The sequence below is a fragment of the Poeciliopsis prolifica genome, unplaced genomic scaffold, assembly GCF_027474105.1.
Source record: "Poeciliopsis prolifica strain line A6 unplaced genomic scaffold, Auburn_PproV2 SCAFFOLD027, whole genome shotgun sequence".
Lineage (NCBI taxonomy): Eukaryota > Metazoa > Chordata > Actinopteri > Cyprinodontiformes > Poeciliidae > Poeciliopsis > Poeciliopsis prolifica.
In genome coordinates this window covers 764,248-779,671 of record NW_026562402.1, presented here as the reverse complement: position 1 = coordinate 779,671, position 15,424 = coordinate 764,248, and the positions used below count along the sequence as shown (strand labels likewise).

General features: G+C 36.7%; 1 protein-coding gene across 2 annotated transcripts in view; it reads right to left on the bottom strand.

Annotated features, from left to right (window-relative positions):
• LOC129371599 (vitamin D3 receptor A) overlaps window positions 1-11,681 on the bottom strand; it is a 77,423-nt gene extending 65,742 nt beyond the window's left edge. The window contains exons 1-2 of one of the 2 annotated variants that reach the window (XM_055048281.1): window positions 11,593-11,681; window positions 10,435-10,597 (exon numbers count right to left, since the gene is read on the bottom strand). The gene's annotated coding sequence lies outside the window, so the exon portion shown is untranslated. Of the gene's footprint in view, window positions 1-10,434; window positions 10,598-10,708; window positions 11,311-11,592 lie in introns of those variants that run through there. The other variant, XM_055048282.1, reaches the window with a different exon arrangement.
• Between the last annotated feature and the right edge of the window lie 3,743 nt (window positions 11,682-15,424).

Genomic DNA, 15,424 nt, shown 5'->3' with positions numbered 1-15,424 from the left:
AATTGTCTTCTTAGTTTCCTCTTTTTTTCCGTTTTTAAGAAATAGAAAGATTATTGTATTGCACATGTGTACATAGAGGTTTATATGATCTTGCTTGTGCACACAATCTTGGCCAGTAAAACTGATTCTGATTTTATCCTATTTTTAAGGAAGTTTTACTGTTTGATGTAAATTTGACGTAAATTTATTTCCAGCAAATCTTTGCATGCATTTTTGAAAATCATAAATGAAGTATGAATTTTGTTTACCCCAATCACTTTCTTTTTTCTCAGTAAAACAAAACAAAACCCTGAAATCAAAGCTCATATACTTTTCCAGATATTGACTTCAATCTGCATCAAAAAGCTTTCGTCAACGTTTAAAAAACAACAGAAATGACTGTCCCATGCTTGCAAAAAGTTGCTAAATAATTTTACCAAATACCAAAGTTCAAAGTTTTGAAGAGGTTTTTAAGACAACATAAACAGCAGTTTTAGTCATCTCAGTTTTTCACCTTTTCAACCAAGAAAACCATTGTTTATTTAAAGGTAACAACAGCAGTGAATAAAGCTTTCTGTTTGGTTTAATTTAGTAAGACCAAAATAAGAAAAATAAACAATGATCCCCATTTGTTATTAATTTTAAGTCTAACTTGAGTCACATCATCAATTCTGCTTTTCCCACTTGAGGGAATAACTTTTTGGCGGAGCTTGGTGCTTTCCGTGTTAAGATTCTCCTAGTGGTGGTGTTAAAATCGGCCTTCTATCACCTGAAGAACATCTCCAGGATTAGAGGACTAATGTCTCAGCCAGATCTAGAGAAACTCATTCATGCGTTTGTCTTTAGTCGCATTGATTATTGCAACAGCGTCTTCACAGGCCTGTCCAACAAATCAATCAAACAGCTGCAACTGATCCAGAATGCTGCTGCTCGCGTTCTCACTAGAACCAGGAAGATAGAGACATAACACCAGTTTTAAAGTCCCTCCACTGGCTCCCTGTAGCTCAAAGAATAGATTTTAAAATACTGTTGTTAGTTTACAAATCACTGAACGGTTTAGCACCACAATACATCAAAGATCTGCTGTTGTTGTATCAACCTTCCAGACCTCTCAGGTCTTCTGGTTCTGGTCTGCTCTGCATCCCCAGAACCAGAACCAAAAGAGGAGAAGCAGCTTTCAGCATCTATGCACTAAAAATTTGGAACAAACTTCCAGAAAACTGTAAAACAGCGGAAACCCTGACTTCCTTCAAATCTCAAGTAAAAAGGCACCTGTTTAGAGTTGAATTTGAAATGTAATATGTATGGATTTGATTTTGTGGATATGTATGTAATTTTTTATTTTTTTTTTTCCTGTTGTGGGCAACGGGGCCCGGCGAATACCCGTGGTTAAACGGACGGCGGAGTCCGGCGGTAACAGGCGCTTAAATTCCGTGTCAAAGGGAAGGGGAAGAAAGGGAAAAGGGAGGGAAAAAAAAAAAAAAACCTTGGTATTTTATTCTATGTTGCATGCAGCAAGTAGATTTGTTAAAAATTTTAAATCCTCTAATTGACAATGACAACTAGGCAAAGGGAATGGCTGGAAATCATATTCAGCCTACATTCGTACCGGCACAATCCAGCTGGTCATTTGTCAATATGTTGTGTGGGAAGAGGGAATAACTTTCTCAAACAAGTTGCACCAAATTTGTAAAAACAAAAATGAATTTATAAACCTGCTGCCTTCGGTGTTTGTTTGCTAATTCCCATGTTGCTAAAACAGTGGTGGATCAGTGCCATGCTAGTTTGTGCTCACACACACAAAAATGCGATTGTGGAATAGCAGGGGCGTGACTGGTTAGAGTGGTGTGTTTGATGTGTGACCCGACAAGCCACCGGGCGTTACTGAAATCAAACCAAATCTTATGAATTTTAGCAACTGACACGAAGCTGTACCTGTGACTCACATAAAGGTCGGTGTGCTATTGGCTCATTACAAAATCAGTGGTGCATCAGCTTCCCCTGGTTATACTGTGCTAGCTTGCACTCATATAAAGAAAAATAAAAACTTGGACAAAGCTCTCAATTTTAGTCAATCCAGTTTCTTGTTAAGTGCTAAAATGAACAGGAAAGAAGAAAGGGTTTAACGTTTTACTATAATACAATTAGCATTATTAGCATTGCTAGCATAACTAAGTAAACAGAAGTCTTTGTAAAGAAAATAAATTACTGTATATGTGAAATTGTCCATATAGTCTCAACATTTCCAAACCATAAATTTCCTTAGCAAACACAGGTTGATAGCTTGAAGGGACAAACAGTGCAGATTTGCTGGAACATCTTCTACCTTTCTGTGATCTGCTAAAGCTTTGCTCCAAGTCACAGTCTTAATCTAAAATCTGTTTCCTTTTAAACAGCCAACTACATTTCTGTGTGTTCTCTGAAACTGAATTTCCACACCACAGAGTGTTGTTGATCGTAAAGCAATTTCATTTTTCAGCATCCACATTGATCACTAATGACGACCAATCAAGCTGATAATCATTAAAGGTCAAAATAATTTTGTTTATATAGCACATTTTCATCAACAAGGCAATACAAAATGCTTCACCTCTGTGTGTTATATAGCACCTCATACAAAGCACATTTCCTCAGGATTCATCTAGTCATTTGTACACTAACTTTCACAAGGAAAAATGACTGTACACTAAGAATTTAAGCTGTTTTATAGTTAAGCCCTGATTTATCCTGTTTAATTTTAAGTCACTCTGACAAACAAGTAACGGAAATGAATCGGGCTGATTGGCCTTTCTGTGACCCACAGGCACAGCTTTTTTCCCGGCTTTGCTCTCCCACCCACGTTTTTGAGAATGACAACTTCAGACCTCTGCTCTTGTGCTTTGGGATGGATAAAAGCTTCTGTAAGCTGATGAAAGTATGTACGCTGAAAAGTACAGTCCAATGTTAAACGTATACCGTCTGGAAAATGTCTGGCTCACAAGGAGCCTAATTTTTCTGCATTATGTTATTCCCTAACTCTGCTGTATTAGACTTCCAGGGCAGAAAAAAAGCACACAAACTGTCATCAATTGGCCTTCACAAGCGGACAGAGGAGTCACAAAGAAAATTCTGTTATGTTTTTTTAAAAAAGAAACTATGGTGAAGACATTCTAACAAGTTCTAAAAATGTTGGATCACTATTGACTAAAACGTCATTGACAAATTATTGCACGTGGTATCAAAAGACTTTTAAACATTAACTATGTTTCCTATCAGGCTACCGTCAGTAGTGGTTGTGTTATCAAAAAATATACAATAAATGTATGCGAGTAAGGGTGAAAAAAATAACCTTCACAATTAATTTAAAGATAAACTTACGTTCTTCAAAGACTGGAAGAAATAGGAAAAATTTGTCAAACAATATATGCGGAAATAATTTAAAATTTTAGTGCGAAATGAATTCTACTTTGACCTTTAATACCAAGATTCACTCACTCAATCTAACACTTAGTGTTACACTTTCTATAGGTCATGTCTTTGGCTTTAATTTGATTTGTGTCACTGACCAAAAAGAAAAAAAGAAAATTCAGAAAAATGTAAGGTCTTATTGTGTCTTGTTCTTGCAAAACCAACAATAACAGAATTATATGAACACATTGATTGTGAATTTAAACAAGTAAATAAAAACTCTGAAACTTTGCATTTCTGAGCGGTTTCTCGTTGTCTCAGCAAGTTCTCTTTTATCCAAGCAGCACATGCAGCTTTGCCTGCCGAGAACTGAGCACCTATCCCTGGCACAGTAACGCTGGGCTTTGCCCGACCACAACGTTTTGCACAAAACTTGTGATCTATGCCAGTGTTTACCACCACAATTCATTCAGATGTGGAGCTCCGAAAACTTGTAACTCCATGGGAAGTACACATGTTTCAATCGGTGACCTTAAACGGTGAGGTGAGCCTTTACCGACATTCATCTCATCAAGCACCTTAGGGGATTCGAGCAGATCTAATCACATCAGCCACAAGACCAAAGCTACTACTACATTTCTGCTGGAGCTACACAATTACTTCTCATAAGGAACCCATTAGCTCCTGTTTAGCACATTCACATGAAGGAGGGAGAAGGAGATTGGGATTTATGGGAAGAAAGGAAAGGCAAAAAAAAAGGAAAGTAATTAGACATGCAAGTACCACAGCAGAGCCTTTTCTCTGTGTTGTTCCCGAGTTATGCTTCCCATTTTGGACAGCTTTTGAAACCTTCCATGTTTTGCCACTACAAACACCTGGTGTCTGTTTCATCAAAAAAATAAAATACCACACAGGGTATTAAAGTGTTATGTTAAAGTGTTATGTTTGAAACATTCAGGGAAACTGGCTGGTATCACCAGTACACTAAGGAAAATTAAGGAGTAAAGTAGAGCATTTGAGTTGCTTTTGTAACAAAGGGACAAATGAGTTGATGTAAAAGCATCTAAATTGCCGATGTCCCTAACATGGCAGCACAGATTATGTTGTGGATTTTTAAAAAAATGTTCCTGGTGCTTTGTAAAATGGCAATTAGATTCATTATTATACCTACAACTGGGTTTAACCTAGTCTAACTCAAATTTAAAACATTCCTGGCAGCAGCTTTGTCCTTTTCAAAAAGCATACAAATCAGCTAGCTCATTAGCTAACTAACATTAGCAGCTTGTTGCCGCGAGTCTTAACTGCCTTGAGTCACAGTGATTGAACATTTGTGCACATAGCTCAAACTTCTGCCCGACAGACATGTCCCACTAGAAAAAAAAAAAATATGTAGAATGACATTAAATAAACCTGCCACAACAAAATTTAAGACCTGAGATTAAGACCAGCAGTTGGTCTTTAATGAATGTGAGACAATTTAAGGATTGAATTTTAGGTAAATGAATTTGAGACTTTTAAATGATGTGTGGACACAGTGTGTAATACTTGAATTCTCAACATCAGTGACACAATTTTGATCCATACACTTAAAATATAGAATAAGTATGCGCAAAATGTTGCTTTTGAGTGATTTTTGTGCAGAACACTTCCATTTCTAAAGTGCTTTGTACTTATCACCCATCTTTACTAAGTGACGGGGGAGTTTGTTTGAATTTCCAAATCACAACTCTCATTTGGGAGTAGATGTTTTTGCAAGCAGTCACATTTGTCTTTCTAGTAAGCAAAGGAAAAATGTAGTGGTTCTCTTTCAGCCAGTTATCATGCAAAGTGCAGCGACCGGCAATGGAGAGGCAGCATTCCTCCATTCAACTGGAGACAACTCAGCTCACATTCTCTGACATCCCAGTAGAAGAAACTACAGAAAGATAGGAAATATTTTAGTTGTTTCGACAGTAACTTTTTGAAACCTTGTAAATAATTACTAGTTTGAATCTATGGAAGAGAGACCAGAGAGGATCAAATTTGTCTAATCTCCCCCCATCTCCTAACGTTGGCCTTCAGCTTTACAGGCAAGAATTAAAGTAGTGGAAAGCATTTCAATTGGAACCCTTACTGATTTTAATCATTTTCAGTGGTGCATAAATTAAGTAGCAAAAGTGGGTCAGATTTTTCAGCTTCATTGATATTCCATGTGTCAAATACATCTTTACTTGATATTAATGCTAGCTTAGACTCCAATAATGAAGTGGTCAGATTAAAACAAAACCACAATGCCTCTTGGCACCAAGCAGCAGCAAACTATTACTGAATATTGACAACTGTTATCACTCATCTCTCTAAAACTATTGTGAACTGGCAACTGTGTATTCATTTTTAACCATGAAGAATGTTTCTGAATATGAAGTCTGTCTCTCAAGTCTCAAGGGGAAGCATCAACCGGCAGGATCCACTATGTTAGGCACGGACCGTAGAAACAAGAGGCCAGGGTTATGGTGGACTTGGCTTGAGCTGTCCTGAACATGCCAAAGTCTGGCGGGAAGTGGGGCTACAACGAGGGGTGAGATGGCTGAGGGGGCCTGGGGGGCTGAGGAGAGCTGAAGGGTGAAAGTCCACAGCATCGCAATAAAAGGGTTCTCTGGAATTATAACACAAGATATAATAATCAAACCACTGAAACCTTAGCAGAGTGTGATTCTTTTATCATCTTTATTTGTTTTCTTGAAGATAGCAAACTGACAGTCATGGTCCACATCATTTATTAAACAGAAAATCTGGTGATGAGAAAAATGAAGCCCAGCTTTATAATGAAAAAATCACCTTTAGATATCAAAAGTTTGGGATGGGCTATAATCACTCAAAGGTTATTACAATATTTTTTTTTAATTTATTGCAGTAACAATAAAAATATTTTATGTTTTCCAAAGTATTTATAGCTTTTCACCACAAATAGTGCTTTATAAGGAAATAAAAAATGCACCCAAGATTAAAAAGGCTACTTCACCATACCAGTTGCATAAAATAGGGCAATTGCTCCACCTGAAAGCACTTTAATTTGAGGCTGAATCGATTTCTCAAGTGATTCGAGTACCTTGATTATTAAAATTCCTCAAGGAAAATTCATCTGCCTCCAAGCTTTATTAAGTTATATTTTATTATTTAATGCACCGTGTTCTGGACGGGTTATTACTTGCGTTGCCAACGCGCTCACTTCCGCCTGAGTTTTGACAAAAGCTAAGTGTTAGCGGTATAACGTCCAGTTTTCAAGTTCGAACTGGGAAGATTTTATTGATTGATGATTATGTTTGGGTCTTTGTTTTTGTTTTCAGAGGACCAATAAGCATTCTTAAAATGACTGGCGCGATGCCTGGAGTATGGCAGCTTTTCTCCTCCCAGAACTGCAGCCTGATGGCGATTCAGGGCAAACAGAAGGGAAGATCGCTGCAGGTGTATATATACAGGGGAGCAGATAGACTGAACACAGCGGGCGGCTGCGCATTAGATGATTAATGTAAGTGTAACTTTACGGACGAACCGGAAAATTTATTTCATATCACTCCAGTTGCAACAAATGGGTGGCAGAGCACAATGTGGCGGCATGTAGCTGGTAGATGAGTTTCTGTATGTGACAAACAAAAGGTCTCAAATCCGGTCGCTAACATAAACACAAAATCTATAAATGTCTGGCCAAGGTCAGAGTTCATCTATTAAACTGACTGAAGATGAACGCATACATGAAAAGCTGTACGATAGACATTTTTATAAGCGTATTTGTGAGCCTGTCTCTTTATTATTAAATTTAATATAACTTCAAATTCTTGTAGAACTTTTCCTATACAAGAAAAGTTAACTTAGAAAGTGAGCTATTATTGTTATAGGTTAATTTTCTAAACTACGGAAAAGTTATTGTTAGGAAGCTCAAATGTGAAAAATTGTGATACTAACAGTTATGTTAGATTTACCAGGGTTTTATTTGACTTTTTCTTTATTATCCAATTACTCAATTAATCGTAAGAATGATCGATATGTTACTCAATTAGTAAAATATTCGTTTACAACAGTCCTACTTTAATTTCATTAAAATCATTTTTTTAAATTCAACTGAGTTGAATTGAATTGAATTGAATTGAATTGAATACATCCTTTCTCACGGTAGAAATTTTCTGCGTGACTGTATCAGTCACTCACTCGTACAGTCACACATTCTGGTTAACTATTCCTTTCAAAACTGCTTGAAGAAAAGAAAATTGGCAGAATGTTGGTTGCAGAGCAACCTAAAGGTGCCTCCACAGCTTTTCATTCAGCTCATGTCTAAACAACAGCTGCAACTGCAACAACTCTTTCAATTATATGTAAGAAACATCTAGAAATTATGAAAAATGGCACAAATTACTTGGTCAAGTAGACCAAGTAATTTGGCTTTCAGTAGCTTTCACTGCTGAAAGCCACTGGAAAACTAACGCACAACAAAAAAAAAGTGTGTATAGCCCTGAAGGAATTCACACAAGTGTGTGTACATTTATTTAAAAAGCAAATCTGCTTCATCTTGACAACTCTCTACACCTGTTCCCATTTTATAATGTACCTATAGCACTAAACAGCTCACTGCCTCTGTAACTTAAAGTAAAATAGGTGGGAGGGTAGAATCTGTAAATGATAAGAGTCAACTAAGCCTGTCACTATAAGCAATTAATCAATTAATTGCATAATAAATAAAAATGAGCCTGGCCATTTGGACAACATTAGTTAAAGACTTTAATGTCACTGTAATGCTCCCATTTTGAAAGATTTGACACCCAGTACAAAGTAGTTCGTTTTTGCACAACCTGCCACTTTTGCCTGATTTCCCTCTCGAAGCTGAGTGATTATCATTTTTCAAAATGTAATTTTGGTTTTAGTGACACCATAATCCATTTTAATTATTGTTTTTATTGGTTGTTTATTTCAGATATTTCAAATGTCTTGGAGTTAAATGTGTTTTAGAAAAAAATAATTTGAGTGCATGTACTCATATAAGCATGTCATTTTTATTTACATTAGTTGCAAATTGTCTCAAACAACTACATCATAATTTATCGCATTAATTTCTGGAAGAATGTATCATCCAAAAAAATTGTAACAAGCTACAGTCAATGCCAAGCAAAAGTGACAATGGTATCTAATGTTCCATATCTTCCTGAACTCCTATAAATATATCAGTTACTTGGTCCTCATATAAAGGCTCACAATATGTACATCCAAAACAGACCTACAAGATATTAAGAAAATACTAAATTTTTACCATTATTGTTATATATTCCGGTGTTTCTTTTTATTACGTTTGACCAACTTTTTTCCTTTTTTGCAATATTGTGATTAAATATTACAAACATTGATACTGTGATGAATTGTTATTCAGTATCTTGTGTATCTCTACTTCAGAACTATATGATGATCAAAGTCTGGGTGGACATTAGATTGAATCAACAATGATGTTCTATGTAAAACCTGCTCTTTAAAGATTACTGCATTTTAAGGGAATTATAGGAATTCAAAAAATTCAATGACAATGGCAAAGGACTGTTTGGGTGCAATATTATAATATATGTGTTGAATGCAATAAAACCATAAGCAGGTATAGACAGTTTATGGATGGAATATTTAACCATTTCTAAAGTTAACACAATACTGTTTACTGGTTTGCATTTAATCGAAACGTCTTAATAGCTGCAAGAAGGGTTGTAGATACTACAGAGTTAGCCTATTTGAGAGAACAGCAAGTAAAAGGTTATTGTTGAAAGAAAGTCTTGTTGTTTACCACAACTCATGTAGAAATTAGTTGAACTGATCAAATGAGGCCAAAATATAACTTTCTGGATTAAATATAAAAACCAACACTGCACATCACCTTGAACACACCATCCTGACAACAAAACATAGTGGCAGCATCGTGCTAAAAGCCAAACAGAATCTATGGGAAGTTGGGTGGAACTAAAAATATGGTGCTCCTGGAGGAAAACTTGGTCTTGGCTATAAGACTTGAGACTGGGGTAAAGGGTCACCTTCCAATAAGAAAACAACCAAAAATATACAATGACAGTTATGCATGCTCACTTGTTAAAATCAGTCAAAGTTCAGATCTACATCTGTATAATAATCTTTGGCAACACTTCAAAACTACTAAAAAGAGAAGTGCTTTCTATACAATTTAAATTTGTTTTTTTGCAAATAGTATAGAAAAAACATTGAACTTTTACAAATGAAGAGCAAATAGAAAATCCCCCCAAAAGTACTGAAATTGAAGCACAAGGTGATTTATGCAAAGTATTGACACCTTAGGCCAGAGTAAATATGGGTGTCACATTTTTCATACTTTTATCTGTAGAATTATTTAACAACAAAGCATAACTGTTCTTTTTGCTCATCAAGTATGTGCTACTATGTGTTGGCCTGTCACATAAAATCCTAATAAAACACACACAAAAGAAATGCTTTTTCTTATGCTTTTTCTTACAGCGTAAAAAAAAAGTTCAACAGGTATGAATATAATAACTCTACATTAGCTTCTCTATCTCCATCTCGACTCCAGCCTTTATGAGACTCTAACTTGTGTTTTACTGCAGTCTCCCAGAAGACTGAAAACGTCCAGGAATGAGACATTTTACACACCACCTAAAATTTATACAACCATATTTCAACCATCTGCAAAAACATGTCAGACTACAGAAATCTGATAGCCTTGATTCCTTTTTTTACTTTATTTTTTAATTTTTTTATCCAACTGCGTATTTGGATTTAAGGGGATTTGCACACCAGTCCTTGCTGCGGGTAAGCAGACATACATATGTGGAATGTGGAGGGATGCATCTGTCTATAACAATAACACACACATACACACACACAAGGAGAGAACAACAAGGCTGGCTTCGAGGCCAAAATGCTAGATGGATCTGTAATGTAGAGTACCATGATGTCTCTATGTAAACACAAAGCATAGTGCTGGAAAATACAGCTTGTTACACAGGCAGCATGATGAAAAAAAGTCAGTGGTGCGTTTAAGTGTCACTAAGGAGAGAGGGAGTTTGTTCTTACCTGATGTGGCATATCAACCTTCACTTTGTGGAGTTCCAAAGGGGGGCCCAATTTTTGAAGCCAGGTCGCCGAATTTCCCAAAACAATTAAGCTGAAGGCAAGGTTTTTCAGCAACTTCGTCGCGGTTAGCAGAAAAAACGTTTCCCTCCGTTTCAAAGCAAGACTGTCAAAAGAAAGGAAAGAAGAGATGAATTAGAAGGGCTACCTGGTGGTCAGAGATGGTGGGGGATGGGGATGCTGACGTCCCGTCATTTCATGCACGGGCACAGCGTACCTTTAACGTGACTGTAAATCTGACCACCCACTGGTTGCTTTGTTGGATCATTAGCCGCAAAACACAACAACAACAGAAACCCACTCTGGGAATGAGGTTTTGGAGCTTTGTTAAGGGTCATGTGGACACACGCTCACCCATACAACACTTTCATTCAACCAAAACTTTCAAGTTGTAGCTATAATTGCCCGCTGCTGGCTCCCCTAGCTCACTGCGCAATTTTGAGTAAAAAAAAAATGAATAGTGAAACCATAACAGCGGTGTGACACAAACACACGAGTGGGGGGAAAGCTTGTTTAGCAGCAGGCTACACAGACGTATCCATTTGCGACACGAATTAAGTCCGGTTGCGAGAAGAATTGTCCATGTGCCAGGACGCACGGCCATATTTATTTGCTACATTTATAAGGAGTTTTTTTTCCATCCTTCCCCCCTCTGCGCGCATATACACAGAACCAAGACAGAACAACAATGCAGTCTCAGAGATAAGCTAGCAGCCAAAAAGAAAGAGAAAAGCTGAGTTCAGCTACCAGCAACGGTATGTTGAAAATGTCCCCCGAAATTATCCCAAGCTGTGTGTAAATGTTACAGATGCGCGGCGGCTGCGGGGCGCTTTTCCCCGCCTTGACAGAACGGAACGGGGAGAAGCGCTCGTGACATCGTTATATCACAAATATTGCACGCGGCCAGAGACCAATAACAACAGCTAATGTTAACAGCGGCTGCACACTTTGCTGGCCTCACCACCAGCAGCCCCTGTGCTTCTACGCACTTCTCTGCAACACGAAACGACAGGGTGCGTTAACTACAGTGCCACGACAGCGATAAGCTGTCGTGGCAGCTTATCGCTGCCCCAGCTTTCAGAAAGTGCAAAAAAAACTTACATTAGTTCACGCGAAGAACAACGTTAGCTTACACTCCGTCAGTTCAATTTTTTTAATCTGTATCGCCACAGATGGACAGCACTTCTACATAGTCCCGCCCCCACCATTTCCCAGTCAGGCATATCTATACATATATATTATTCTCCCCTGTATCCAATCACAGCACACCACTCTGGAATGGCGTGCACTCCCATTGGCGTATTCGCCTGCCAATCAAATTCTGAGATTTTTGGTCGTTCCCACTATATAGGGGTGTGTCGTGACGTACCGGATTGCCTGCTAGAGCACATACATTTAAAATGTATATATTAACCTACATTCTTATTTCTTCGTGAGAAAGTGATTGCCTAACGGCCTCTATGTGCTTTAAAGACTTTACTAATTAGCTTAAACATCCTATATGTTAAAAATTGTGCACGTTTTCAAATCCTTTTATGCTTTTAACCATCTTTTTGAAGACATACACTGCATTAATGTTTCTTAACTTTTCTACTCACCTTAGGTCTTTATCAGATTTGATCAAAAAGAGTAAAAAACACCATCTCAAAATAACTCAAGCTCAGCCAGTCTGGTTGGAAAAAATCTGGGAATGACAATTTTAAAGTCTTATTTTATGAGTTTGTATTTTGTACATTTTCTAAACTGCTCCTTCGTCGCTCATTAGGTTTATCAGGGGATGTTCTTTGTAATTCCCATTACCATGTTTCACAGTGGGGATGGTATGTTTTTAAAAGATTGTGCAATGTTGGCAATGTCGTGTTTTATTATTTTACATTTTTTCTACCATTTCACTTCCTAATAGTTTTAGACATATTGTTTAGAAAAATCTTCACCACAAGCTTTTTGTATCTTTCACATAGGTTGTGGTCAACTTTAATTTGATTTTGACTGTGTTGTTTTTTTTGTTTGTTTGTTTGTTTGTTTGTTTTTTCAAATGTCACACCAATATTATTTTGTCAAATGTGCATCCCAAAAAATCACAATCAAGTGTGTGGTTATAACCTGATGGAAAATGAAAAAACAAATCAAGCAGTGTGAATTCTTTTTGCAAAAACACTGTTAATGCTTTATGCCACACAAAGTTTAAGTAATTAAAAAACAGGGGAAACATATACAGTGCTTTTACTTTCCATTTTACTGTTAAGCATGCTATGTGATGCTATATTTCTCACAATGAATTATTGATACTTTACCTATCCATAATATATGAAAGTTCCAGCATGCTTATCTGTGTCTCTCCGGCCTTTTTGTACTTGAAACTACAGTAGTGGTAACCGATAGTACAGATTCCACATGCTGAAAGCAGGACAGGTTAGCAGAGAAACCCTCTTAGCAACCAATTAGGCTGTCCATGGCGTATACATTGAGACACAGCAGACCCAGTGGAGGAGTTCAGCGGGAATGATAGGACTCAGTGTGTCACCCTGCAAGATCATATCAAAGCCCATCAATCATCACGTTACCCGCTCTGTAATTAGTAGTGATTCCTCCTATGAAGCCATAACTCTTCTCCAGGGGGATTAAAGGGCAGCCAGTAGCATTGAGAAAATCCCTCTTTTGTCAGTCTTTTAAGATAAATTACATTAATTTGTAACAAAAGAAAGAAGCTACAAGAGGGGACCTGTAAGTGTTATATAATTTCCTTCATTAAAATGAAGCAATTATTGAAATGAGTATGTAACCAGATTTGTATACCCAATGTATAAAAAGATGTAATATTTTTCTTTAATTTCTTTTCACTAATTTAATGTCACATTAAATCAATGTCATCTAATTTAAAGTCACTACATTAAATTAGACTAACCTTACCTGTTTTAGGTTAGTTAAGACTACCACACTTATTTTTATCTTCTACATAGAAAACAAATGAGAGAAAAATGTTATATTGCCTTTGTAAAATTCATTTAAACATTCTGGGAAATCCCAGACAATGCAGTAGTGATGTAGATAGTTTTCAACATTTCAGCTTAATGAATCAAAACTAGTGGATGTATCTGAAGGCAACACATACTAACACTGTTTCCATTTCACATCACAGTATATCCAACATTAGCCAAAAAAAAATTAAATATTTAAATTATTACTATTATTGCTTTTATCATCATAGTAACAAAAACAGACACATTTTGACAGTTTTCTCTATTTTCAAGGAAAAAATGTGTGAAAGTACAAAATTTCCACAACAGAATGAGAGTATTGATCAAGATTTTTTGTTGTTATTGTCATTATTGTTTGTTTTTGGGGTTGAAAACTTGCCTTCTTCTCTTTACTTACTATTAATGTGAAGTTCAACACATTAATAGTCAATGTGTTGAGATGTGAGATGTCTTTTGTCACATTTCTTTGATGAAAGAGATGTGTTTATTCTCTTTTGTCAAACTTTGATGTTATTATTTATTGTAAAACCAAAAGATAGAAAAAGAAAACTACTAAAAATGTATTAAACCACTTTACACCAATTCCACATCGTTATCCTGAGTAAGGTCATACAGAAAGGAAGAAGCTAATATTCCAAATGCAATGTAAAAAGCCAGATTTGTGTAAATAAATACAAAGAGCTGAAAAAATGGTTAATTAGCTACTCTCACAAATAAGTAAATATTTGTAAGCCTTTAACTAAACAAAAAATAAATAAATAAATTATATCTCACTATTCTGGCAGCAAGTAGAGTATAAATATTTCAGTATTGCTAACTGAACTTCAGTAGTAAACACTGAAAATGACTGAATGTCAGACAGAAAGGTTATGTGGATTATTTTTATACTGTCCATGTACGTCTCTGGTTTTAACCGTGAGATCTGTTTTACGGTTTTCATGGATTTATTTTGAAACCTTGAATTAGTTTTTTATACAATGAAAAAGAAGGCTTGAAAAAGAAAAAGTCATTGCTACAATATAAACAGTTGTGTTATTATTATTATTATTTTTTTTATCACAACAGTCCTTTCCAATTCAAACCCTAACCCATGATTTTTAGACCTTCAGAATATCATTTCTATCGCCTTTGGCCAGAATATGTCTGGCACTCACACCCGGTCCTGTAAAATTAAAACGGCATGTATGACTGCACAACCATTCATAAGGAATGACAACCATGTGGGAGAACGGTTTGTTCACATATCTTTCTTCTTTTTTGAAAAGATTCCCATTGTTGTGGAACAGCAGTGCTCTTTCATGACGGGAATGTCAGAGCTCCTTGGTGAGACAGCAGATTTGCAGATTGACTTGTTTCTGGCCCCTTTGCAGCTGTCATGTTCTTTATTATGTTAATCATGTACAACTGAATGGACGTTAATTAGCATGCATGGTTTTTGTTAAAGATGTGCATTAATCCAGACAGTTAGATCTAGGTAATATTTCCCAGTCAAAATAAAAGTTATTTAATTACAGAAAGCAGAAATAGCATTTGTGAAAGTGTTTGAAATGTTTTCTTTGTAATTTCAGACTACTTGTTATGCATGTGTGCGTGCGTGCGTGCGTGCGTGCGTGTGTGTGTGTGTGTGTGTGTGTACATACATATATGCGTGTGTGTGTCTGAGCTCAATGTTTTCCCTTGCAGCCTGCTTGTGTGTACATGTGCTGGAATCTAGGCCATCCCTTGTGGCTTTTTGTCTGAGAGGCAGATCGGTCTATATATGAGGGGCTCATGGGCGTGTTTCTGTTTGGGGTGCATGCGCAGATGGAGGGAAGGGGTGGCGACTTCATTTTCTTCTATGGTTCTATGGTTCTACATAAAACATACAAAGAAATACAGAGAGAGTTTTGGGTGTTAGAGATAATTTCACTGTCCTGGAGTGTTTCCAACAACAGAAAGAGGAGACAGTCTGACTG